At 41.7% G+C, this 25,336-nt stretch overlaps 1 long non-coding RNA gene across 3 annotated transcripts in view; it reads right to left on the bottom strand.

Annotated features, from left to right (window-relative positions):
- Positions 1-2,813: 2,813 nt before the first annotated feature.
- LOC141962496 (uncharacterized) overlaps positions 2,814-25,336 on the bottom strand; it is a 35,376-nt gene continuing 12,853 nt past the window's right edge. For 2 of the 3 annotated variants that reach the window (XR_012633952.1, XR_012633954.1), the window contains 3 exons: positions 18,052-18,283; positions 11,297-11,420; positions 7,834-9,172 (listed from right to left, as the gene is read on the bottom strand). This is a non-coding gene — a long non-coding RNA (uncharacterized LOC141962496). Of the gene's footprint in view, positions 4,250-7,833; positions 9,173-11,296; positions 11,421-18,051; positions 18,284-25,336 lie in introns of those variants that run through there. The other variant, XR_012633953.1, reaches the window with a different exon arrangement.

Below are 25,336 nucleotides of genomic sequence, written 5' to 3'. Positions count from 1 at the left end.
CCCGAGGATTGCAGTGCCCCAGACACGTTGACTGTAGCTAGATTTTTACTTGTCTATTTGACCCTTTCTTATCTTATTTGCACCCTTGCATGCACTATAGTTCAATGATTGCGATTTGAGCACTCCTTTCTATCTAGCTGAATAGTCCTCCCCAACACACCACCATCCTGATGTGTAATCACCCAGGAGACATAATCATTCACTTAGAATAAAAATAATTCTCCTACCATTTGCTCCTTGCCTCCATTCTGCCCTTTTTCTCTGATTTATTACACTATATTCCTTATGGAAATATTTTGACATCCATCCCCTCTATTCAAGTCTGGTACCCACCCTTTGAGGGAGTGCTTTGAACAGAGGAAGGCCAGGATGAGTGGGTATCTCATATACTCACTCACCCTTTTATTCCAGTGTCATTTCCCCCACCTCCTCATTATATTCCTGAGCCCTTCCCCTCCTTCTAGTTTAGCTGTACCTACTGCCCCTCCTACAGCTACCAGGAGTCCTCTCTTCCCTCCCCTGCCCCTCTAATAAATGACAGAAAATATTTCCCCACAGCCTCTGCTACTGAGAATTGTGTCTGAGCATATAGGGATCCTGAACCCCAGCCTATTATGTTACCTGCCTTGTCTAAGCTCTCTAAATCACTTGACCCCAAGAAGGTTGCCGCAGGACAGCACTTACCTACAGCGCAGGCTGGAGACAAAGTGTTGTTAACGCACTGAATTCCTTTGGCTCCGATCTTTGCTGCTTAGTTAGGCTGCAAGAAAGTATTTAGTGAGCCAGAGCACTAAAATTATTACTCCTTAAGCTCAGTCAAAATTACTGTGAAATTCCTTAATTAAAAAGTTCAAGCTGAGAAGCAAAACGCTTTTGAATTCAGCCATCACAGTGCCCCACTCAGCACTGTACCTTCCACCTCTTCTTTATTGCTACCTTCATTTTCTCATGTTACCTTACATGCTGCCTGTTGGTTTTGCTTGTTACGACGAGTGTCCCCCCCACCCTGACTGCCACCCCCATACTGCATTGACAAGCAGAAAGCTCTTTATGCTGAGTATTGATCCAGTGGTATGCAACAGTCCAGGGTGGAGGAGCATCTTAAATTTCTTGCTGATTCAAGGAGGATTTTCATAGGTGGTTACTATTCAGTAAATATTTGTTGCCTTTCTGAATCTGAATGCATGCTGAGGTTTTGCTCTTATTGTGGCAATAAGCTGTGTCCTGGGACAATCAATTCTGCATATTTTTCCCCAGTGTGCAGAAGAGCAGAAATGGGACTGCACCTACACTGACTGCCAGGCTGCCTTTCTTGCACTTGGGGACATAGGTTTCACCATTTTGTCACTCCACGGGAAGGTCCCAAATCTGCTCTCTAAATGGGACTGAAGAACTTGAATCAGTTTCATTGTTACTTGGGATGCATGAGGTCAGTTTGGAAACATTTGGAAAGCCCAGAATGAGGACATTTCATGAGTGTCGGCATCACTCTCACATCTGCCACAGGCTCCTGGAACAGCACTCGCAGATGCTGGAGACCTCACACCACAGCATACCTTTTACTGGCCTCAGTAGGCTGAGTCTGGTACACAAATATGCACACACACTCCTCACTGTGCTCAAAGGAACACACAATCTGCACTCATTTCTGCCATTATAAATCTAGAAAAACTTTGCTGTAACCCAGGAGATGACTCTGGAGTCACAACACAGACACGAATAGACATATCAATATTCTCAGACACCAATCTTCAGCCTACAAATAATGTTTCCATGCAAATCTGCTTTCCATTTTGAATCTGTAAATCTACTTTTGGACAAGTAGATACACACAGTTGAACTGTGGACACAGAGAAGTTAATATACCCATGACAGGCATCCAAGACTTGTGCAGAACAGTTTCAGGCTTCAGAGGACACCAGAACACCAGCTTGGATTCAGCTTTCAAATTAATAAATTACCTTCATCACTACAATCGATTTCAGCAAACCCCCACGCCTGAAACTATCAAATTCTAAGGTATCTGAAGCAATGCAAAAATGAACTCCTTCTCCTGGCCCGAGGCCTTTTGCATCAAAGGCTCTGCAGGCCAGGTGAAGTGAAGGGCACCCAGTCCGCTCCTGCAAGGCATTGCCCTGCGCAGACACAGTGGCAGGCTGACAAGCTGCTGTGTGTAGTTAAACACATCAAATGGCACAGTAAAGGTAGCTGCCATTTTCAAGGTACCATTTCATCCTATCATTGGCAAAAAGTGTCCCAGTGGAGCATAAGCATCCACTAGAGCTTTCACTAAGATTCAAGGTCCTACACGCACTTTTTGCTTTTTGTTGGCTTTTTGGTATCTTCAGCAGCACACAACTTCCCTGCCTGAATGTCAAAACATGAGTGTCAATAACTGTAAATCAAAGAGCAACTTCATCAGAGCACGGTGAGGCCTTTGAACACTTCCACACGCAGATGGCACAACACATCTGTGTTCATATGATGCATTGCAGGTATGACCTGAATTTGGGAACCTTTTGAGATGTGATACTTTGGGTGCTATCCTGGTATTTCTGCTTAACAGCTAGCTCCACCAACTGGGGATTACCACTCCAAAATTTTTCTTCAGTGAAGGAGGCTGACATGGCCTGTATATGGCTCCTCCCAGACATAACTGTAGGAAACTGCCAGTCATAAATGTGGATGTTCAGTGTGCATTTATTAGGGCATATATAGGCAATAGCTAGGTACCATTTCTATTTAAAACCTTCCTATGATGTACACAACACAGTTCAAATTGTATTTCTTTCTCCCATTTCTAGTAACTGGAGATTTAATTACTAAAATGTATGCTTACAATGAAGTTTTAGGAAAACAGAATATCTGAAAAAGAGATATGTATTTCCTTTATTAATATGGTTTGATTTATGGATCTGCAAAGTTACCACTTCAGCCTAAATTCATAAAGCAGAAAAATTACTGTAAAATTAAGTTGACAGTGCTTTAGGATGAAATACAGATATTTTTTTTTGTCTGCTGATGGTAAATTCCTTCGGGTTATTCTTCTGGCTGAGAAGCCGTAAACAACAAGTCGCAGAGCAGCAGAAATAGAAATGAAGACAAACAACTAAAACAATTAGATCAGCTACAATAATAATCATTTTGATGCTGAATTTGGTTTCTTTAGGTTTAAAATATGTTTATTTTTTAGAATTGTATTTATTTCATAATCTGTATTTTTCAAAGCACTTATCCATGGTGAATATATCCATGTGTATATGTCTAGTCTCCAAAAATTGCTGTGTCCCCATCATGAAAAAAATAAAATAAAACTTTGTAAATCACCTAAAATTTTAATTTATTTAAAGTAAAAGCTGCAAGAGGGGAATTTTAGTGTTCCATTTTAAATACCATATAAATGTAGCTTTCTCTGGTACATTTTTCCACAACTCCTTATAGTGCTGACTTGTTAAAAATTATATCACTATTTATATTATTAACTGGAGCCCAGGACTACATGGTACTGTTTGCATCCGATGTACCACTTTTACTCAAGAGACCAGCTAAAGCACAAGTACCACCAATGGAAGGATGAGCGAGCAGGTTGCACCACTCAGACACTCATTTCTAGCTTGGAGTGGCCACAGTTGACTGCAATATCATCTGGCGACTAGGTGCGCACTTCTCCATGTGAAAGTCAAGGATACTGAAAAGTTAATGAAAGCATTTTCCAACTCCATAACTGCTTTGCAGGGCTTGTGATATTCCTTCCTGCTATGGTGATGCATATTATTATGTATCTTGTGCAAGACATTATTGAACATGCAAACTGGGAAGTAGATGTTAAAAATCATTGTATTATTAAATGAGGAATCGTATCTAATTTAATTAAGAAATAAATGTACCCCCAATAGTAAGGAAATGTTGTCAGGTAATATCAGTTGTATATCTTTTCCATCCTCAGAGTCCTTTAAAAACCTTCCCATTTATGCACAATATGTCTCTGAAATACGAAAACAAGCTTTTGTTCAGATGGCGAATAAAGCAGAGTTTAAAAGACTTGACTGAAGAGCATCAATAAAATCAAAATGTATCAATGAAATAATTAAGGAAATCTCACACAAGAGTAGTGTTTTTTTCCAGTTAGGCTGCAGGAATTTAATGGGTGTAGAGTTGAAAATGATGACTCTTCCAGCTTCAGGCTCGCCCTGCAGTCTGCGAAATCTTGGAGCTTCATGTAGTTATCAAGCCTCAGCTGTTCTAATGTCTGAAAGTAAGATGTTTCCAAAGAAACAAGTTAATGATGATCCAGGCATTAATAGCATGCATGTGTTTGCCTTGTCATGGTATTATCATCATATAGTCTTTAGACAACCTTAGACTTTACAAAAAATCAGTGTTTGCGTGGCCATTATAAAATTTCTTACTTTAAAAATCTAAAGATTGCAAAGAAACTACTTCAGTGAGCAAATAGTAAAAGATTTAGAAGAAGGAAGCAAACATTTAGTTAAAATCATTTTAGAGAAAATAAAAGCCTTCAAGCATTTTGTAAAAGGCACAGTCTTCCTTTGTGATTGTGTGGAGCTTAAAGGAACTTTTACTGAATTCCACAATAGTTGCATTTGAATGTAAGCTGTGGGAACTCACAAAATCCCAGACAAGGAGATTCCCCTTATTTCAGAAATTTATAGATTTTAGACATATTTTTCCATATCACTGTACTTTGTGCTGTCATTTACATGGGTGAAGTAAAGACTGGTAGCAATCTTAGTGCTCACTTTGAACTGAAAAACTGCACACAATACAGAGACCCAGATAATCACCCCTTGATTTCTGAAGAGTTAAACTGCATCTGCAAATCATGCCAAGTTCCACTTGGAGTAAGTTCTGGTGTCTAGTGCATTTCTTCTGCTAGTTATTCTTTCTTAAACTTTCTGTTTCTTCAGGAAGGACATATTTGCATTCTAGCTGTTAATGAAAGACAGGGACAATCCTGAAATGCTTAGTCACTTTTATGTTGTGATTTTTACTGAGGCCATGAAGGAGTGACAGAATCCTTTAGTTAACATAGTTCAAAAGAAAAGGGGGATGAGAAGGTGGAGGATTGTATAAAGTGGATTTATATTGCTTTTACAACTGAATTGTTTTCAGTATAATGTCACGCTCCTAGTGTGGGGGATTCTGCATGTGTCATGATTCTACAGATGTTCTTGCACACTACATGCAGCTGCACTATTTGTCATGGGCAAATTTAATAGCAAGATGCTTGCTATGTGTTCCCTCTATTCTTAGTCCACAAAAAACACTGAGGGGAAAAAAAAAAAAAAAACCAACAGTGCCTGATAGCTTGTCTGCTTCCCTTCTTTATCCAGCCTTTTAAAGCACTTAAAAAACAAATTTTGGAAACACCATATTTGTTACTAAATTCTGTGACACCTGCAATTACAGCTCCACTACCTTTGGTAGAATGATTTGTCAACTGTGTTCTTTCTAACGTTTATAATGCTAATTAAATAATGTTAAGTGCCTGAAGGGTCATATTCCTACCAGCGGGGGGGTTCTTCAAGAGCTTGATCCTTCAAAAGGGAGAATACTTTCTGCTAAGTCCTGAGTATCCTCTGTTCTCATTGACTGCAAAGGAAACTCAGCAGCACTCCATAGTGGGCTATGGCAGAGCTGTCAGAAGTTTCAAATTCATAGTTGGCTATGGCAGAGCTCTCCTAATTTTCAAATCCTGAATCTTATTTAGAAGTATCCTCCTTATTAAACTTTGTTAGTCCAAAGGCCAGTGTGTTATTCATCTCTTCAGAGGGGACCATACCCTTGGGTTCCAGCTTCTTGCAGATGTATCCAGGAAGCAGAACAAGATTTTTGCAAAATTAAAAAGAAAAAAAAAAATCTGATTTTTTTTCTCTTGAAAAGCCTAGGGCTGTCTGGTTAGTGGTAAGAGAGGTAACTGGAAGAACTGGCAGCGCAAGGAGAAATTTGGACTTCAGAGAAGGGAAATTGAAAGCTGAAGTAGGAGCATATCCAACTAAACTGAACAGGATAAAACTTCAGAAGAGCGTACAGCTGTAGAACAAGTTAAAAGTGTTACACTATCGGTAAGTATTTGAATAAAAATAGATTGTATAAATGAAAAGTATGAATTTAATTACTGTATCTCCTACACTACAAGGAAGACATTAATCTACTGGCGCTAATCCAGTGGAGGCTGGAGCAGGTAGCATGTGGGGAGAGTCTGAGGGAGCTGCAATTCTTCAGCCCTGAAAAGGCCAAGAATGCAGGGGATTTATTGCTGTCTAAAAATACTTTGTAAGAGGCTACAGAGAAGACAGGTTTTCCTCAGAGGTGCACAAGGGCAGGAAAGAGGCAAATGGCAAAAGTCAGAGCATAGGAAATTCTGACCAGGGATTAGGAAAAATTACCACAAGGGTGGATGGGCCATTGGAGGTTGTGGCACTCTCAGGGTGAGGTTCCTCCCGATGAGGAGGACTGTACGTCCTCTCACTGAAAGCGACCGCACTTAACAGACCACTAAGATATGAATGTCTATACTTTTAACATTAAAATATACATACATTTACAAGTACAGTTGAAACTTTGAGTGCTTATAAAATATATATGCAAAGATTAACCAACAAGGTATCATTTTTTTCCCCTAGAAAACCATATTTTTTAAATAAATGCACCATTTGTATACTATTATATTGGAGGTATTTTAAAACATCTTGAATTTAGCACATGGTGGAAACACTGCACATATGTAAGAATATGTAGTCACGTATCAAGTTGATGGAAAAGTTCTTTTTGTTACCAAGAAGCTGTTCAGATAATTTTGGAAATGTATAACAAGTGTTTCTGATATTAAAGATGTGCATCTGTGAACACAGACTGTCAAAGAAAGTGGAATATTCCGGTGATTCTTTTCAGAAAAATTCCAGCAAATAGTACTGAAATATGCAATAGATATGTGAAGACAGTATCTTTCAGTCCTCAGATGATTGCTTAGCTCAGAAGTTAACCAGATGTGACTATGGCATTCCTCCTTCTGTTTCTGATCAATCTCTAATCATATATATGGGATCTAGTTGTGTTTGTGTAGAGATCCAATTCCAGAAACTGTTGTGAATTACCTCATGTAAAATCTGCCTGATGGTGTCTGTGTATATGTGTGTGCATGCACGTGTATGAGAGAGATGTATCATTGATTCAAGCATGTGATCTCAATTATCCTATGCCCTTATAGGTTACGCTATGGCCTCCTACAACTACAGGAATTTTTAACTTAGCTCTACAACCTATAGCTCTCATTTTAATAATTACAGTACTCCTGCTGATTGTGCAAATTATATTCATGATGAAAATCAAACACTTTGTTAGCTGGTCTTCTGATGGCAATGAAGAAATACAGATCAATCAGACTATATACATTATCCTGATCCAAAAGAAGACAGGAAAGTGTGAATTCTACCAAGATCTGCTGCTCAGTCATGATTCTGCAGTCATAGGAAGGTTTGCAAATCCTTTCTGAACTCTGCAATACACAGGCTATCCAAAGGGACTCTACAGCCTAGTAAATGTGATTTTTGCCATTATTAGCAAAAAGCAACAAGGTTTGTATTCACATGACAGTCCAGAGTCTCAGCAGTTCCCTGGGTTTGTCTGGGCCTAAATATTTTTTAACTTGTTTTAGCTGTGATAGCAATTGTCCAGCTGTGATGTACTCTTGACTAGATTTGTGTTAGTCTAACTCTAGTTTATAGTAATAACAGATGGTTATTCATTGTGGACTGAACTGCCTTTAGCTCTAGAATAAGTCGCAGGGAAGAGTGCAGACACAGATGACACAAATCAGTCATTTAATCCCAGTAAGCTGATAGTGTTAAGAAAACATACAAAACTAAATCCAAGCAGACACCAGACTGAGGAGAAAGACATCCCCCTCCCATAAATATCACACTTCTCCTGGTGATGACTCATCATTATACTCCCCCATTCCTTTTGAGAAATACTGAAGTGTCAATCTTAAGACCCAAAGGAGTGCTGGAGGAGTAAGCACACTAGTGATTAGGGAAATTTTTGTGTAACAATTTTAACTCTATTTTAATGAGGCCTTCCTGTATTCATTAAGTAATTTTGACTATTAGACTGTTTAAAACATTAATTGGACTAGCAATAAGTTCTTAGATCAGTATATACCATGCCTTTTGCCAATACCCTTTTGCCAATACCCTTTTGCCAATAAGATGACTTTGAGTGTAATACTACATCTTAACACCACCAATATCTTTAAAGACCTGGAAGTTGAAATGAACACCATAAAGATCACTGAAGCTCACAAGCACTTTTGGCCAGTTGCATACAATGCTGCCATGCTCTATTTTCTCATGGACAAGCTGAATAAAATCAATCCAGTGAATTAGCTCTCACTCAAGGTTACCACTCAGGAGGAGGTCAGTGTGTTTGCGTGCTGCTGTTTTAATCTAGTGCTACCACTGGCTTACAACCTTCTTTCCCTCCTGTCACAGGCTTTTACTGTTGTACTTCACAGGGCAGTGCAGTGAGCAAAACACTCTGACAACATGAGGCTGAGTGTAAAGAACCTGACCGCCTGCATTACACCCTCAACTATCATTTACATTGGTCTGTTTGAAAGAGAAAATCTTACTTTCACAGCCCAGTTAGGTCTCCTGGTACAGCATGAACTTCGCACGAGCTCTGTGTGTGTATACCTATATGTGTGGCCACGCAGCCCACAGAACAACACTTTGCCTATTGATTTTCAGGCCTCACTTGCTGCCTTCCTGCTTCACCACAGTAGGAGGGAATATGGACAGGTTTGTGTGCTTCTGCTCAGGTCTCCTTGCTGTAGCTTGAGCTGTTCATGCTGCTAACCGACTCTGCCGGGCCTCCGGAAACTTCCTCCTCAGTCAATGAATGTCAGTCTGAAAGTCTTCTACAAACTGAGTTTGCTCTCAGCCAGTCCACACTGCTTTTTCATTAAAGACAGAAAAGCACAATTTCATAGATGTTGCTGTGGCTGGTGGGGAAATCTGCAGGGACAGCCGATTTTCTCACTCTCCACTATCCATCCTCTTCCCAAACGCCGGTAACCGCATCTACTTTCAAAGTAGCTCTTCATGTCCCAAGTGCTGCTGTTGCATGTATATATTCCTCCTAGAATGAGCTGAATGGAAAGAGTATTGTATAATGATCTCTGATTTAAAAGCTTAAAGTGCCATCTTTTCCTTTACTGCATTTTGTCTCTGAGAAGTATGCTGAGTCTTGTGCAGCTGTGTTCTTGCTCTAATTCGGCACAGATCTCTTCTAAGTTTTGCACCCATACCAAGAGTTTCCTTCTTCCCTTTGAAAAGAGTGATAAATGGGTACAGAGCAGAGGAGCCCAAAACCTGCACGGATATGAGGAGGAAAACACTAACCTAATAAAAGAGGCTTCTTTGGCTTCCAGTGAGCTGGAAAGTGAAATCCCAAATGGAGGAGGTAAAGGGAGGACAAAGGAATTCAGATTCAGCTGCTGATCCTACTTGTTTTCAGAGCACAGAGTATCTACTGTACTGAACAAGAAATAAGCCAACCAGTGAATTTCAGCCCAGTCTCCCTGAGGTTATCTGGAAGTCACCTACAAGCATCTCGCACAAGGACATGCACAATGGCTGGCTCCAGCAAGGTGCTGAGCACCTTCTGCTCCGGTTGAGGTAGGATGCTCAGAGTGCTCACCACCACACGTGGCTGGGCCCTGCCTTTATTCGATACATTTCTGATTGAGTTGTGTAAACAAAATACAGTCCTGACTCAGAAAAAACACACCATATCTACTATCTAAAAATTAACTGGGGTTAAACCAATTGCCATTGTCAGGCATGCCAACCTTTAGAATAGATCTAGCATTAAATCGTGGATGTCTATAGGGAGTTCCCTTGGATCATTTGATCAAATTATGCTCTAAAAAATACGCTTCAAAAATGTCATCCTGGTGTAGGAGGAGAAGAAAGAAAATAAGGCAATGAAATTAATGGAAATTTGGAGACATGAAATGTTGTCTCATGTATTTTGACAATGTAGACATCAGTAGGTTTGCCAGACAGATCAACTTCAGATTTCAGATACAGCTTAAACAATCTTTGATTTGCACAAAATAAGCAAGTCTAAAGCACAAGCTACTTGCTAGCCATTTTCTTGGCTTTGCCCTCTTGAACAATTTTACAAGTTTCTTTACATTATAACAGCTCTGGCCATGCTTCTCCTATGCTTGAGGTCCTTCCCCAGTCCTTGGGAAGAAAACTGGCGTCTGACAACACGGTCAGTTTATGGCCACAGAAGTGCTTTAAGTAACAATGTGGGCAGGCAGCAGCAGCAAAGATGAGAAGATGAAGAAATGAGAGACTGCTAAAATAATTAGGTATGGACAGCAAGAGGAAAGAGTATTGAAATGTCTGAAGGGCTGGGACAGAGAAATCCCACTGCACCTATTGTTTAGTTACCTTGTTTTGCAAACAGCACGTTGTAGGTGCCTTTCCTTTGCTAACATCTGCTGCTGCACCCCATTATTTTCAACAATAAGACATGAGGCATAACTGGGCATAACTGAGGCATCCACAGGGTCTTTGGCACCTGCAGCAAGTTAGGAAAAAAAGATGTGCTAATTGGGTTTGGATCTTAAACTGAGTTTGCTGGACTGGAAGGTTATTTGGTGGTTTTGGTGGTGTTGGGCTCTTTACTTGTGAATGCAACAAATTTGACTGTGAAGCCTGAGAAATATTTTTACAAATTCTTTTGAAACAGGATCGTACTTTAAAACTGACTGTCTAGCCTCATGCAACACGATGTGACTTGATTTTGCATTATTATGATGATGTATTACAGCACTAAGTAATAGAGATCAGTGAGCTGAACTCAGGTTGGAGAATCTAAGCATCCATCCTCTCATTTGATTTTCCTAGATCTCTTTCTGACCCAAGCACCTAAATATCCTTAGTCTGGTCATGTTCTACACCTTGACCATATGGTCATCTACCAGAGAACAGAATAATTCTAGGCAATTAAGGCACTTGCCTATATCCATTTCATCTGCAGATCTTTGGAGGTGAAAACAAAACACTGGATGGGGAAGACTTGCTAATGCTGATAGTGCTTTAGATCACTTGATAATCTTTTTCCTGTGTTAGTTATTACTGAATGGAAATCAAATGCATGCATGTTAGGACTAGGAACAGATGGCACTTCTGTTCTGTGAGGAAGAAATGGGGGCAAAGGGGCAGCAAAGTTGAACCTCCCCCCTTCCCTGTCTTACCAGGATTCATTGTGTTGCCCTCCTGTTACAGTTGGCTGTGACTCTTTCTTGTTATAAAGAGATGTCAGAAGTTAGAGAGAGACAGACGATAACCTTAAATCCTTTACTGCATTTTACCAGGATTCTGAAAAAAAAAAATTAAAAAATAAAAGCCAGCTGAGGGAGTTGGAAAATGTCAGTGAGGCATTACACAAAGAACTTGATACATTTGTTGACCTTTCTTCTTCCTCCACCCTTCTCCTCTAAGATGGATTTAGTAGTAGTGGGTGCTTAGTGTTATAAGTGCTTTCTTAAAAATAATTTAGATGCTATTGTCTGTCTGCCACTTGGAAAACATGGCTGTTTCAGTGAGCCCCTGCTGAAACAGAAGAAAGAGGGTATATTGAAATGCCTCCAAAAATGCACCAAAATTTCATTCTTTTCCTTGTTGGCTGAAACCTGTCTCGTTCTTGCCTTTACAGTCTTTTGTTTTATTTTTTTAATTGTACTATTGTATTCAGGGTCTTTTCATTCTTATCCCCTATTTTACAAATGTCATGTGTGGTATTAAGAGCTGAAGGCAGAAATGAGAAGTGTTTTGAACTGACTAATTTGCAGGCAAGAAATAAAGCTCTTGTAAGGTGGTCCCTGGGGTATCTTCGTCATGAACACTATTTTAAATGACATGTAATCTGGTACATTTCAAAGGCAAAACATTTCCTATTCTAAAGTATCTTCATGAGCCAGGGTTGGTTTACCTGTTTCCAGAGAATAATAAACTCCACCAGGGACAAGGAAACTCCTTCCCTCCTCTCTCAAAATTCCTGTTCTTTGTCAAAAGGGCAGTTGCAGCCAACAGTTTATTTCTTTCCTATCTTTTGCTGCTCTTAATTGCTTATAACTCAGTGCTCGCTACTAATACGTAGTACATAGCTGAATGCACTTCTGGATTAAATACCAAGTAATAGAACACAGCACATCCCTGTACAACGTGATAAAGAATGGTGTGGAACCCCCTTTTTGTTTTTTACAAGAGTGGAAAATTTAGAGCTGATTCTTACAGACGTCTATAATTTTAAGCATTTCACCATGTATCTTTGATCTGGCAATTTCTTAACAGAAACTGTTCCTCTTCTGGAGAAATCTGAGTTCAGCTGACCTTGGAATATTGTATTAATACTCTTTCTCAGCACAATTCAGTGTTTCTAGCCTTGTTGACATACTGAAAAGCTTACATACAAAAGCTCACATTTAATTTGAGAAGGCAGACATTTCAGAAAAGTCTTAAATTTAGAATTTTGTTCATATTTTGGTGAAGGCTTAGCTGGTCTTGCAAGCTGACACACTTAATCAGCCTGTGAATGGATTCATGTACTATGAAGAATGCTTCTATATGTGTATGATTTAAGCTTATGATACCCAGAGTCTGTATGGCGTGGCTTTAAAAGCTTTAAAAATGTTTTAAATGCAGAATTTGGCCACAAATAAAATCCAAAGCTTTTGCAAAAATAAACACTGATAAATATTACAAATATTTTCTATTAATTTCACAGCTCTTCTGTCCTAAAGCTTTCAGTTACAGAAAAAGAAACTGTTGCTTTGTGAACTCTCTGAATTTACACTGACCGCTGTTTCAAGTTACTTGAATTTCTCTCTACCTCTGCTTGCAGAGAAATCAGGGTACAGTGTGTCTATAATAATGATCCTATATACTTGATTAAAAGTACTTGATTATCCTTTTTAAAAAAAAAATCAAAAACTTTAGTTACATTGATTTTCAAAGTCTGTATGCTTGTGCTCAAATGTACTGGCCCTACACAGTGTTTTTTTAAGTGTGGACAACGAATTTTGTTACCTGAACAGAGCTACTGAAGACTCCTTGAAAGGATAAGCAGAAGTGATGGAGTTGGAATGTCCAGAAAAGAGAAAATTCTGAAAGAATGAAAAGCAAAAGAAGTTCTCTCCTGAACCTGATAATTATGTGAGACAGCAGACCGGCCAGGATGACTTGCACTGTCAGTTTGCATTACTAGCCTCAGCCCTTTGAAGGACAGATTTTGCACTGTGAGTGACCCTAATGTGTGTTGTACTTGGATCTCTACCAAAAAGAAGTCATGATAAAATATTATGCCTCATAGATAGATCTTACACCTTAACTGTTGTTTTCCCCGAGGCTCTGTCAACTGTAATTCTTAATTTATGGAAACTTTGCCCGAATGGAACTAGGAACAAAATGTGTCCAGTGTTCAGAAAAAACTTTCAAAGAAGGTAGTGCTGCTCCCCAGTAATGTTTATCTTCTGGACTGGTCCGCTTTATCAATTCTGAACCATTAGGTTAGTCTGGACTAGAGCCTATTACTAACAGTCATAAGAAACCACAGCATTTACCATGAAATAAAAGAAATGTCTACAAAATTATTTAGCAATACCACTGGTTTAGATATTCTAACTACCACAACCAGGGAAATAAATGAGGCCTTTCCATTACTGCGAGTGCTGTCACATGTTAAAGCACAGACGGCACTACATCTGGAACACATACTATCTGATGAAAGTTACAGTGCTTGACTCAGACAGCTGCCTGGGTGAATGCTGGCTGCTTTCTGAAATAAGAGGTAGCTGTCTGCTCCTCTGCCTTTTACTAGTGCGAGTCATCAACCTTGCGTAAGTATACTTGAGCAACAGATTTGAATCTATTGCCTAGATAGGCTGAAATCTCCCTAGCCCTCCTCTGACTAAACTACCTCCTAGTGCCAGTGTAAGGACTTCTGTTCAGCCCCTGGTATTGCCTGTGTGTAATGTTACCCTTAGTGAGACATTAATTTAGTTTCTTAGATTTTCCTTTAGATACATTTCTAACATAGCCACTTCTGTGTGCATTGAAATATATATATAGGCAATAGGTAGGGAATCCATTAGCAGGAATCAGTTGTACCAATTCTGGACTGCTTTTCAGACACAGCAGTATTTTGCTAATATAGACTACCTAGCCAGAAAGCAATACAATATCCTAGCTCAGCTGATTTATTGAAACTGTATTTTTGAGGGTTGGTTTTTTTACTTTGGTGACTCATGCAACATGGTGTCATTTAAACAACGTGTGTAGAACACATGCTTGTTTGAGCACTTCATTATTTGGCTCAAAGTAGTACAGTATATTGTTCTGTTTAGGGAACAAGTTTGAATTTACCATTGACTCAGGAGAACTTCACAATGTATCATTGGGTCAAGGACAGGAAGCTGTAGCAGAAATAGCTATGGAAAAAGCATCAAAAGAAGGCCACTAGGTTATACTTCAAGTAAGTCAAAGCTCTTCATTACATCAGTGCTGCATTGCAGTGTTAAAAACTGAAGCTTTTCAAAATAACATGTGCCTAGATGAAAGAGTACTCAATAGTGATTTAAAACTTCCTTTGTCTTTGCCACAAGGGAAGTACGTAACTTCATCTGTATATGCAAGTATCACTGAATATCACATAAAATATGAATTGCAACTATCTTGTGTGTAGGGAGTCAACTAACGTATTTTCCCAAGCACATGATATCTGATTTACTAATTTATTATCCATTTTAAAAAATCCTTTAGTAAATAAATGTGTAGCAAAAAAGAATTGTTACGCTGCATAATCAGATGAATAGATACAAACAGGGAAGATTGCTGTCATTATGCAGTATATTGTGCTAAACAGATGCACACGATTTTTTTCAAATATTGTGCAATACCAAACTGCTTCCTTATGTCTGGGTTTTTCTTGTATCAATAAAATGTTTCATATTTCAAATCAATAGCTCACTGGGAGGCCTATTTTTTCCTCCCTTCTCCCCCCCTCCCTCCCCATCTCTGAATATTTATTTTGTAGCAAAGCGGCTTGACACATTAGAGAAATTACCAAAGAAACCCAGGGAAGGAAGTCAGCAAGGCAATCAGTTTTGAGCATGGGGAACCTGCCCCTTCCCCTAAAGAGCATCTCATTCCAGGGGGGATTTGGGAAACCTCCTATTAAAATAACTGACAAGCCACTACCTGAAACGCTGCCTGATCGCTGTGCTGCACTGGAAAAAATTGACCAGGCAAGTAAAACACGACAGCAATTAAACTTAAAAAATGTGACTATTAAACTTCTCATTTTAAAGCCACTTGAAATGGTGAAGTCACTAAAAGCTTTTAAATGATATGTAATAATAAAGCAGAACGCATTTAATTTCTTAAAGATTTGTTCACATATCCTAGAGTGAAATAACCACCCATCTCCCACAAAAAAAAAAAAAAAAAAATCAAACAAGAAATTATTTCTTTTCATTTTAAAGCATCACATACAGCTTCTGGTTTAAAACATGCTTGAGTGCATGGGAAACAAAGAATTTGCAGTCACTACAGATAATTACTGTAGTAGAGAATAAGAATTTATTTTGGTTTAGTCTAGCTTAGTTTGATTTTTCTTGAAATGCGAGACCACGCTTTTTTGTGTCTCTGAAGTATCTTTTACATATTCTGAGTATGTTGTACAGTGGAATTAGGTTTTCAGCCAAGGTAAATCAGTGAGGTTCACTATGTCAGTTTATATTGCTAAGGATTTGGTCCAAAATGTTTGGGTGGTATGCAAGAGGAGAGAGTGCTTTGGCTTCCAGGTTTTCATATTTTCCTCTGTCCTCTCTCATCTTTGATTTGGAAGGCTTTTAATAAAATAAATTTTTGTTACCGACTCTTAAAAAGGCAGATATACAAACATAGGTGTATGTAGGCAGTAATGATAAGCTATGATCAAAGATATGGTCAAAGAAATCAAGTATGTCTTTGGAATACGTATCTGTACTGAAGAAAGAGCATCAACGTGAACGCTAAGAAACTCACCAATTACCAAAAAAAAAAAAAAAAATTGTTTTTCGACTGTCATTTAAACAGCATGTTCTTAAAAACCTTTGTAAAAATTACAAAGGCTTTTCTTCTTTTCCTCTTGTTTAGAATAATCTCCTCCAGCAATAAAAAAGGGAAAATTGCCAGCCAACTGCACAGAGGAAGGAATGTCACCGAAAGTGCTGACAAACGCACAAAGAAAGCCGCCGGCTGCAGGCACGGCCAAACCACGCTTGTCACTAACTTCTGGCGGCGGCGGCTCGCTCCGCCGGGCCCGCTCCCTCGGCGGGACCGCGCTGCCCGCCTCCGCGGGCCCCAACGGGCCGGGGCCGGGGCCGGGGCCGGGCGGCCCCTCCGCCCGCCGGGGCGGCTGCGCTTCCCCGCCGCCGCCCGGCGCCACTGGCGGCAGGTGTGCTCGGGGCGTGGCGGCCGGCCGGGGCCGGGCCTGGCCGCACCTGCCGGGCGGCTGCGGGGCGCCGCCACGGGCCGGGCCCCTCAGGCCGGCGGCCAGGCTCTGCCCGGGGGGTCGTAACCTCTTCGCTGCCCCGCGGCAGCTCGCGGTGCGGTGCGGTGCGAACCGGCGGTACCTGCCGGGCGCCGGGGCAGCCGCCCGTGGCCGTGGCCGTGGCCGTGGGGCGGCGGCAGCGGGCCGCGCCGTGCCGCGCCGCGCGGGGGGCGGGGGGCCCGTGGAGCTGGACGCGGCCGGAGCGCCGGCGCGTTCCCGGAGCCAGAGCGCCCCCTGCCGGCAGCCGCCGCCGCGGGCCGTGACGGAGGCGCGGGCGGGCGCCGCCCGTTGCGGGCACCGAGGCGGGGGGCGGGGGGATCCGGCCGGCCCCTGCAGCCCGACCCGCCGGGCCTGTGGCCCCACGGCGGGAGGTGGCTCGGCCGGCGCTGCCAGCGGAGCGCTCCGAGCCGCAGGGTTGCCCCGGGGCAGAGGCGTGTGCCCTCCGGTTTTGAGCCCGGCCAGGGCTGCGGGGCCGGGATGCCGGCCGGTCCCTTAGGGAGCTTTTCCTCTCGCACGCGTTTGCGGGACTCCCCAGGCCGGGTCGCACCCCCGGCACCGCCACCACTGCCGAACACCCCGGTGCCTGCGGGGAAACTTCTCACCCGCCCCCGTCCCGGAGGCTCCTGCCCGGGCTCCGCCGTAAGCCCGGACACCCCCCGCCCCAGCCAGCGAGCGTGCCTGGAGCCAGGTCGGCAACACCGGGGCACAGGCTGCGCTTCCTACCGTGTTCCCCTTCGGGGTGCGAGGGGAGCGGGCGCCAGTCCCGGGGAAGTGACGGGCTGGGGGCGACCCGGCCGAGCGCAAGCGCCCGCTCCCGCCCGCTGAGCCGCGGCTTTGTGCCTCCCCGGGGAAAGTAAATGCAGGCCCTAGCTGGCATGCTTTCTGACTGGTTTAAATGGCCGCAAGAACAGTACTCTTTTCGAGGAATTACATCTTAAATAGATGTAGCTGTTTAATAAATCAGCCCCCGATCCCTGCAGCGGTGACCTCTCGTCCCCGATCAGAGCGGAGATTGCTGGTAGCGCTGTGCCAGCAAGGCCGCGGCCGAGCGCGATTCTGACAAAGTGCCCGCGGGCGATCAAACTATTTTGGTAAGAGAGAGGCGAAAAAGCCCTCAGCCCTCTCCCTCCCGTCCCTGTGGGGCAGTTCGTGGCTGTCACTGCCTGAAGCAGCGGCCGTGCCCGACGGCCGGAGGGACCCTCACTGAACCCGGCGCTTTGTCGGGGATGGAGAGAGGGGCAGGTAGCATCAGCTCCTACATCTCCGCTTCCCAGCCCACGCCGAACGTGGTGCAGAGGGGTGGCTCATAGCCCCCATCCTCACCTGAGAACAACACATTTGCCATCTCACCTCCTCCTCCTCGCCCCCCAGCCCTGAGCAAGGGAGGTTTAGATAGCTCGTGGAGTTTGTACCCACCGTGTCCCTGCGAAAGAGGCACGTCCAAGAGGAAGGCAGGAGTGAAACAGGCCCTGCACATACATGGCAGCAAAACTGTGGGCTCCCCTCTTCCTTCTCCTCTCCCTGAGCACCGGTGGCCCAGCCAGCAGCAGCTCACCTGCCGGCAAGGCGCCGGCAAGGCCCGCGGCGGCCGTGGCTCTCCGTCCCCAGCTGCCAGGAGCCTCCCGCTGAGAGGAGGAAGGAGAAGCATCTGAGGAGGGAAAGAGAACAAAAGGACGAGATCAGAAAAAAGGAATAAAAGAAGGAAATGTTGTGAATAGTAGAAACAAGAGAAGGAATATTCGGGGGGGGGGGGGGGGGGGAAGGTGCCATTTATAAGAGCTTTTTTTTTCCGAAAAATTTCTGCAGAAATTGTGACAATGCATGTGCTCATTTTCCCTTTCTCATCCCACACAAACCTGTTGTTATTTTACTTCCATTATTTCACTTTGTTGCATCAGAAATGCTGAATCATAAAATGGGGGTTAGTGAAAATAGTATTTATCTTACGGGAACAAGCCCCACATTATTTTAAAAATCCCTGCACTACCGTTGTTATTATTATTATCATCATCATCATCAGGCATCTTGGCAGGTTGAAAGGTATCTCAAAACAGTAAGAATTCAGCAGTAATTTAACATCCCACAGCAGTACTTTAAAAGCATCAAATAACATTTTGAATTTTAAGTCAGTACAAGTGTAAATAAATGGATGTACTCCCACATGTCTGTTGTTTTTAAACTTGTGATGATACTAAAATATTTGCCTAACAGCTTTGAGTTGCAACAGAATTTCAGCTCATATATACACGTGTGTGATACTGAATTAAACCATTTGTCATTCTTTTCCATAAAAGACACAATTTGGCTCTCAGCAAACCATTTGAAATAGAAATTATGATGATGATACCACAGCTCCATTTTATTTTATGGTAGTGTATTGATTGTCAAATAGACAATACATGTATTTTTGTAATGGTCTAAAAGAAGATATTCTGCCTTTTTATTTTACAACCCTTATGCTATTACTCGCTTTCATTTCAATAAAGGATGGCATTTTTCAGAGATGCTACCATAAATTGCTTCATTTAATAGTTGCTACACAGAATAATAATGTTACACCAGAGAGCAGCACTTTGTAATTTGGAAGAAATAACATTTTTCTTTTAAAATATTTGTCTCTTTATTTTTAAATTAAAATTATATCTCTGCTGTTTCCTAACTGAAGAATAATCTGATTATTAGAAATTGTTTTTTTTCTTGCAAGCACTGTATCTTGGGTGTGACTTAAAGAGGCTAATTAAAATGGGGAGTAAATTAGATTAATTTCCATGGATATAAAATTGTTATAAAAGTCTTGTTCTCAATGACTCCGTAACAGAACAATTTCATTTATGCCTAAGCGGGTTCCTTATTCTGTCTAGTGAGAATTGCCACCAGTGTCTTGGTGACAGGGTTTTTATTATTTCTTTGACAGTTTGATAGGAAGTCAGTGCTTGCTTCTATGTTTGCAGTCTCTTCAAACCTGGATTATGATGGTTACCATAAAAATATGGATGAAATGCTACCTCCTCAAAGCCCCATCCCTTGTGGCCCACACCCCAGTGTGGAGATTGCTTTTGTAATAATAACTGCAGACAACGTGCTCCATATGCTATTATAGCTGCAATTCAAATACTCAGTCACCGGGGAAGGAGTCTCCCAAGCTGTGGAAGACAAGGTCAGTCAAAACAGAGCAGGCTACAAATTTGTCAGAAGATAGTGTGATGTTTCTGGTTTTATGGGTTTTTTTTTTTTCTCCTGTGGCCACCATTTCAATAGATTTAGATATTTTCATACCTGATTTTTACAGGGATTCAATCTGAAATTTGTAATGAGAAATCTTTAGTACACACAAGATATAAATAGATGCATTATTTTGCACCACATAGAAAAAAGATTTTGCTGGAGCATTACAATATATTAATAGGGTTGGGCCACTTAGGATCCTTTGTTAGGTTGCAAAATGCCATTATTTGCAAACTACAAGGCAGAATTTGCTGTTCTTCCTAACAGCACGAAATGTTGCTGCACAGGTCTTCCACTTCTCCACTTCACATCCTCCATATCCTTCATACTATGATATGAAGGCAGTAGAACTGTATTCATTGCATAAAGTTAACATACACAAAGTTTATAATTTCCTTTACATTATTGCAGAAGTGGGTGCACCTGACTCTTGCCTCATGAGAATATGGTATCTCTTGAAGGTGAAGGCAGAGCTAGATGACATACAGAAAAAAAACCTTTTCAGAAGAAAGTAAGATCAGATATTTTATCCAAACACCAGCAGAATGCTCCTCATGTAACCTGATTTGTTTTCCAGAATATGAGAGACCGGATCTGCTGATATACGAGGTAAGACGTTATCTTCAGGAACTTAATTCAGGTCTGAAGATATATGTGCTTTGCTTTACTAATCTCAGTGGATGCATGGGTTTAAGCATAGCATCAATGTAGAGGCCAGTAACAGGGAGATGTGAGTGATACTTGGGGAGCTTTTTTCTGATTTCACTGATTAAAAAATTGTGCTTTCATAAACTGCCTACTCCAAATATATAATTTGTCTCTGTATATCAAATTATTTGTTTTAATTTGTGTGAAAAAAAGTATCATGAAACTGCTCAGGAGATTGAAATCCTCTCTCTCTTGAGTACTAGGAAACAAAACTCAAGGCCTCTGATTACAGTCTGACTCCTGTTTCAGTGCAGACCTGGAGGTAAGATAGGGACAGTCTCTTCTGCTATTGAAGAAATTTGACTTCTCTGTTATAATGCAAACAGAGCTGGTTGCTAGTTAACGGTGTGTGATCACCTGCTTTTTTGGCAATCCATAGGAGAGAAGGGAGGCAGCTGTTTGATACCTCAGAGACCCTCTGATGCCGAAAACAAACTCTACTTCGTAAAGATCCCCACTGGATGAGGCACATGGTTCAGATTGTGTCAAATGAACATGTTCAAAGACATCAGTATGTGGCATTTGACCATCATTAAGAGATGGCCATTAACTGTGAGTAAAGGTGCAGTAACAGTAACACCCAAGTCCTGATCTCACTGCACATCTAGTAAGCACAGTGAAGCTAAGTATAAAGGACATGAGTAACTCATCACACATCTTTGGTATTTTTTGGTAATGAGGTATCTCTCAATGCTGACAAAGTGCTGAATAGCAACACGTAATGTTCTTAACCATGCACGGCAAAATTTTCATAATATCCAGCAATCTCAAACAGCAATGTACCTGCTGCACTAACATTTAATATATGTTCCAATCATGAAATTGGACAGCCAAGTAGCTTCTTAGGCATTGCTAGCAATTTACACAGCCAGTCATGGTATATGCACACACAGCTGTAGTTAATGCATACCACTCCAAGACTAGGTACTAAAAATCTAATTCACATGGTTGGTTTTTTAAAGGGACCTCCTTTTTTGCCACCTAGAATTACCTTCTTTTCGATCTTTAATTCAGAGTAACAAAACATGGGCACTCAAATAGCCATTAGTGCAAGCAAGCCAGCAGAATGGTAGCTTGATTGCGTGTACAATTTTCCATGGGATATCTGAAAGCAAGTTAGTAATTTGGCCCTTTAACCTTTTCTCCCTGTACATACGCGTAGGTGGGTGCTTCTGTGTATATGTATATGAATTACTATATCATATAATTACTTAATGCAATCAGAGTGAATTTAAGAAATACAGAAAACCCAGAAACTACACTCTTGTTTTTCTGACCATTTCCCCTTTTTAAAAAATAAATGACTCATCCCAGTTGCAAGAGCCAAGATATTCTTTACACTTGACGATTTAGCTACCTTATGTGTTTTTACTGGGGAAAAAAAAGCCCTCTATCATTTATCATGTCATCTTATCACAGTCTCTTTGTGAGACGCAAATAGCACACTAATGTTTTCTTTTGTTAGGGTGAGTTGGCAATCTCCTCAGAGATGGAGCAACTACAGACAGCTCTTTTTTTTGATAATCTTCCTGACACTTGGATGAGACTGGCTTATCCATCAACATACAGTTGCTCAGTGGTAAGTCGCATGCCAACAGTCAATCAGTATGGATGGCACTTCTTGTCCATCATACAAAATAGAAGAGAAACTAAAGAATTTTTTTTTGCAAATATCTTACTTTCTTGTGTAACTCATAATAGCTTTATATCATAAACTGATGTTACCAGTGTTATGAAAAACAGAAAGAACCTTGCATTTACCTTGCCAATTACTGCAGACTTTGACAGATTTCTCTAAAATTTGGATTCCCACTTCTTCCTTGTTTGCTTGCTTTTTTCCCCAGCTGTGCATGCTGATCTAATAGGTTTGGCAAGTGCTGTAGGACATCATATCTCTTACTCAGAAGACTAGGCTTGGTTTCTTGTGTCTTTTGGGATCAGAATTTATTATAGAAGGGTACTGCTCTGAGCTCAAGGGTGAAATGGTCACCAAAAGGAGCAGCAAGTAACAAAGCAGCTTGCATTAAGAACTTAGAGAAAAGTTTAAGAGCAAGTAGTGAGGCCATCACATTTCTGTTCATCTTAACTCATTTTAAGATGCATCCATCTAACTGCTCTCCATGGCTGTCTTGTAATACCAAAAGTGAAACTGAGAACAAAATGTGAAAAGCCCTCCCGTGCTGACAATTATTTATTTGCTCTTGCTTTCAATTCCCCTCAAGAGCCTCCTGAGTAAGGCAAAGAGCTGTTGGCTAATGGAACAAACCAGGACTGGAGAGCTGACCAGTGGACAGGAAAGCTCTGCCAAGCACTAAGCCAGGTAGCACTAGAAGGCAAAACAAGACCACACTTCAGAGCTCAGTTCAGACTCTGAGAGATCAAGAGAGGAAGAAGGAATCTCGTTCGGCAGAGGAGACAATGAGAGAAGCACCAGAGGTACATTGTGGTGAAGATAAATCAGAGCTTTATGGAATTAAATGCTCTTTAACTTCTCTTGATGGAAAACTAAAGCACCATAGAGATACTGTGATGCCTGTGATAAATATATGTCCTGAAGACAGAAAGCGTTGCCTAGGGGATATAATGCAGTAATGCTAAATTACAAGCTGTTTTCCTGAAGGACAACACAGCTGCTTTCTTTAAAAAAACGTATGGAGGAGTCAAGCTGGACCTTATATTCATGTTTGGAGAAAAAAAAGGGTAAAAGTACCCACTGATTATATAAAAGCTGTCTTACAGAACTAGTAGGATTTGAGGTGACAGATTATCTTTTGCCATCAGGTGCAAAATGCAGTGAGTCACTAGGGAGCAAAAACATTTCCAGGAGATGCTGTGTTATGCAGCTGGGCTCCAGCGCAGCCTCCCTGCTGGAACAGCGTGTGTATGGGGAGGGACCGGGGAGCAGGTGAAAGGGAGGTCTGTCATGAGCACCAGAGAGGTTACACATGGATGGGACTAGTGGAGCGGCCGGTTCTGCTTGGCCATCAGTCCCTTGGGTCTGGGGAGATGAAAAAAAAAAACACGACAGAGACTGAAAACAAAACTTGAATCACTGTCACATCCAAAAAGCCCTCAGTAATTGGTGTCAGTAGCAGGAGCCGTGAGCTTCCTGCAGGGAAGGACGTCCTCTCTATACCACCCTGTTATGCACACTGCAAAGAATGAGAAGGCCTCAGTCATCCTGATAGTTTTATCCTCCCTGTTTTTTAAATCCCTCTCTTATATACCTACCTGACATGCCACCATCTGAGACATCAGATAAAACCCTTTGATTTCTAAACAGATGCCATTTCAAAGTAAGGCAAGATGGGGTGAGGAGGTGAAGGGAAAAAATCTGAATACACGCACAGTTTAAGCATCATGGGCTCAGCAAATGTGTCAGAAACAGCAAACACAAGTGATTAAATGAAGGAGATTATGTCAGATCACCTAATCTCAGATCTTCAGTTTGTCTTTAGGATCCTTTTCTATGTCTCTGAAATGAACATGTATTTTGTTAATGCTTCTTCCCTTTATAAGCTGTCCCTATATGTCACCTAGTGTTTCACATTTCTGTGTAGGAGTTGCCTCTTGCCCCTGAGCCAGCAGTCTCCTGTCTCTGGGTTAGAGACAGTCAACTTATCCCCAGGGCAGAAGATGTGTCTGGCATTTCTTAACAGTAGCTTGTTAGGAAGCAAGAAGCAACACTGAATAGCACCAAAAAAAGAAGACCTCAGCTAGAAAGGTGGAGATGTGATGCCAGTGATGTTAAACGGGGTAAAACAAACAAACAAAAAAAAACAAACAAAAAAACCAAAACAAAACAAAACAAAAAACCACCCAAGCTGATGTTTTCTTTTTCAGGACACAGAAATTCAGAAAAAAATCCAATAGGGAAAAAGTGTGAATGGAAGAGACAGTTTGGAAGCTTGTGTCACAGGTCATCCAGCTTTCTGGAAATCTGCAAAAGACCAACAGTGGAATGTCTTAACAGAGGCAAATATGTTTGGGTTCTAGGTTGTGACTGCACTGGCAGGCAACGGCTGGAGCAGGCTGAGGTGAGAGCAGCAGTGGGGGAGGATTTGAAAGGACACATTAAACGCAGAGGGGAGGAAGTGTAGGGGCTTGTAAGGAGCAGAGGGTAGCAGGGAAGGGCAGGAAGTCACAAAACGTAGGAGCTGCCAGAAGAGGGGATGTTCATTCCCCCTTTGGAAGATATTCATAATATACAGATACAGGCTTAGAAACTATTCCATGAAAGCTCAGGGTTATGGCACTGATTCCCTTGCAGGCTAGGAAAATACATGCTTGAAAGGAAAAGGCCTTCAGGGTAGGAGGATTTGTTATTGGGGGTTTTTAACTGACAGAATCTGCTGCTGACTTGTAAGGTGGGGAGGTATTAACTCCTGAGAAGGAGGAACAAAAGGCAGGGATTGCAATCCTGCAAGAAAAAGCAAGGAGCATTGCAAGTAGACGTGGGCTGGTCCTGAGGGGGGGGTAAGGATATTCATCGAGTGCTCTGAGATGAAACATGCTGTGTGTTCGCAAAGGTGCCTGTCAGTCAAGTGGGGGAGCAACGTTATGACAACCCCTCTTCCAGGAGCAGCAAAGACCAAGATTTTTTTTTCCCTGCAAAGCCAGCCAAGATATTACTGAAACAGTTGTTTTAACAATCAAAGCTAACTGGGAGAGAACAAAAGAACTCCAGATGCATGTACATACACATCCATCCATCTGTCCATGGCCTCCTATGGCCTCTGATGAGCCAACTTCCACTTAAAGAAAGTCT

This window comes from Athene noctua, chromosome 7 (genome assembly GCF_965140245.1).
Source record: "Athene noctua chromosome 7, bAthNoc1.hap1.1, whole genome shotgun sequence".
In the NCBI taxonomy this organism is placed as follows: domain Eukaryota; kingdom Metazoa; phylum Chordata; class Aves; order Strigiformes; family Strigidae; genus Athene; species Athene noctua.
This window is presented reverse-complemented; position numbering and strand designations above follow the sequence as displayed.